Here is a 3,151-nt window from a genome sequence, read left to right as displayed (position 1 = left end):
AATGTGTGTATAGTCAAAGAAGAAATTGTTAAAGTGTTTAGTTAATTGATGTTAGGTAAATGGTGTGTGTAAATTATTTAAAATAAAATCTTTGTATGAGTATTAAAGATGGTACATGAATTCGGCCTTAGAAGAAATTTTAGTATAATATGCTTGAATGTTAATAGGTTATTGCTTTAATGACCGAGTGTGTCAAGGGATAATGCATGGACTAATTGATCAATATGTGTTAAGGGAAGGTGAATAAATGTCTATTTGATAAGCTATATATATTCGGCTATGAAGGCTGAAGGTTAAGTCATAGAGATTTTGGTGATATTCATATTCGGTCATAAGGGTTATATGTGTAACTTGGGTATGTGGGTTACGAGTTAAGGTAAATTGCTTATTTGATATGGGTATTCGGTCATAAGGTGTACATGAGGGAATGTTAAATTAACAATATTAAATTGTTTACGGTGGTTAAACGAAAATGTGTATGACCATTTTGTAATTGAGCTAAAAGTAGCTATATGACTTACTAAATTTCTTGCCATATTCGGCCATAAGCTAGCATGATGGGACTTTAATAAGATAAATTTGTTTGAATTAGCCCAAGAGCTTAGAGGACCAAAGTTGGACAAGGGAAAGGAAAAAGTGATCGAATAGCCGTCGAAATCGTTCGACAACATCCGAGGTAAGTTTTCGAGCATCGAAACTTAGATTTTGATTCGATTAGACTATGTTATAAGCAAATCAAAATCGCGCCCTTTGTATGTGGCCATTGAGCCGAAAATGGCATTGCTTGTTAATTGATTTGTGTATGAATTTTTGTTATGAAATTGAAACAGAGATGTGTCATGATTTGTTGAGATGTGTGATAACCGGGCTAAGTCCCGAAGGCATTTGTGCTAGTGAATAAATCCGGGCTAAGCCTGAAGGCAATTGTGCGAGTTGTGATATCCGGGCTAAGCCCGAAGGCAATTGTGCGAGTTGTGATATCCGGGTTAAGTCCCGAAGGCATTTGTGCGAGTTACTATAACCGGGCTATGTCCCGAAGGCTTTTGAACGAGTAGCTATATCCGGTTAAACTTCGAAGGTACGTAATTCGTGAATGAATGAACTTGCTGTAAAAATTTCAGTTATTACGCTTGTGAAAAATCCCAACAAGGAGGTATGTTTCGTACGTGCTTTGCACTATTTGAGCCCTTACATATGAGTATTCGCTCCGTTGATAAATGAGCTACCGGCCTTTGGCTAAGCCGATATTTGTGTATGAGTATAAGGGTTGGTATTGTGAAGTAAGCATGTCATTGAGAATTTGTGCATATGATTTATCTATTTAGCTACTTGATTGCTATACTTTGATTGTGTTTAAATTCATAGTTCAAACTTACTAAGCATTTAAAATGCTTACTCCGTTCCTTTGATTCTCTGTTTTATAGATTTTGGTTCTCAGCTATCGGACTCGGGATTTTGAAGTCGAAGTCGCCTACACTATCAAAGCTCCCTCTTGGTATATTATTTCGGTTGAACTTTGAAATGGCATGTATAGGACTACCCTTTTGTCGTAGGTCATGTACCTTTCGTTTTGTATAAATTCAGATAGCCATGCGAAAATGGCCTAAGTATACTTTGGACACGGAATTATAATCATTGTATGTTGTTCATTAAGAGGCATGGAAATATTTGGAAACGATTAGCCATGGGGATGGTTAGTCATGATCATATTTTGTGCTAGTTATGCTAAAGGGCTAGTTGAATCATGGGAACTATGAAATAGGTAAAGCCTACCTTAAGGACAGATGCTGACAGCTGCAGTGACATGGATGTGAAAAATCACTAAAAATAGTAGGAATGGAATTAAATAGTGAATAAATTATGTAAACGAACCTTGACGAGTCTCTTTTTATAGGAAAATAACGAAACGATCATATGAACAGTATGTTAAGAGATATTTAAGTTTTCGTGAGACAGGGCTAGAACTGTTTCTGGAGTCCCTGTTCCGACTTTGGAAATTCAGTATAAATTGACCAGAGATAATTAGAAGTCATGCCATATATGTACAGATTCCTTTTTGAGTCTAGTTTCTGTAGAAACAAACAGCATCAGTATTGAATCCCTGTACAGGAAGTTATCCAAGTCGTAATGCGCAAGGGTTGAGTTTAACTAATAAACTGTATTAATTGGCCAGACCAAAAATTCTAGAAAAAGATTTTTAGATGCATATATGAGTCTAGTTTTGGGGAAAAATCACGAAACTGATTTCCGAGTTGTGGAACTCAAGATATGATTTTTTAAGGTGACAGTGACGCAGTGAGCCAGCTTGTCTGGAAATGTTAAAATGGACTGTGAATGTTAATCGGTAAATGCCCGATAAGTGAATTTAGTCTGTGTGCACCTTGTGTTCGATTCTGGCAATGGACTCGGGTATGGGGTGTTACATGCGTAATTGGAAATTTTGTGTATTCTGTGTTTTGTGCAATAGGCACTAAATTGTAAAAATTATAATTATCAGAGGTAAAATGGTAATTTTCCCAGTTATTTGTTTTTGGACTAAATTGAATGAAAATATGGTTTAATGAGCTTAATTTGAATATGTTTAGATCAAGAACCAAAGAAATCGAATTTGGACTGGGGAAAAATGAAAGTTGTCGATTAGCAGCCTGTCCTGTTCTACGACGTCCGAGGTAAGTTTATAAACAAATAGACGTGTTTAATTGTAGTTAAATATTAAATATATACATGCAGTTATGAAATGTTGAAGTTTATATTTGATATAGCCGAATATGGAAAGGCTTGGTTACTTCGTTTCTAAATTCAATTCGACCGAGTTACGACGTCCGAAAGCCCCGTATGAACCTTAGGAATAGCTAGGATACATATGTCATGACATAAGATTCTGATATATGTGTGCGAGTAAGTCCATGGCATCGATTTGTGTTTTCGATATGTGTTTACGAGTAAGACCCTGTCTGGGACAGTGGCATCGATATGTGGCTACATGTAAGACCACGTCTGGGACGTTGGCATTGTACGTTATATGTGATAATCCGAGTGTCCTATCCGATTCCAAATGGTTCATCGGGAAAAAGGTAAACTGAGTTTGAATATATGAAATGAGCTATATGCCAGGTGTGAATTAACTTGTTACCAACTTGAGGTAAGGTAA

Source organism: Gossypium arboreum, chromosome 8 (assembly GCF_025698485.1).
Source record: "Gossypium arboreum isolate Shixiya-1 chromosome 8, ASM2569848v2, whole genome shotgun sequence".
NCBI lineage: Eukaryota > Viridiplantae > Streptophyta > Magnoliopsida > Malvales > Malvaceae > Gossypium > Gossypium arboreum.
Note: the sequence above shows the minus strand (reverse complement) of the source record.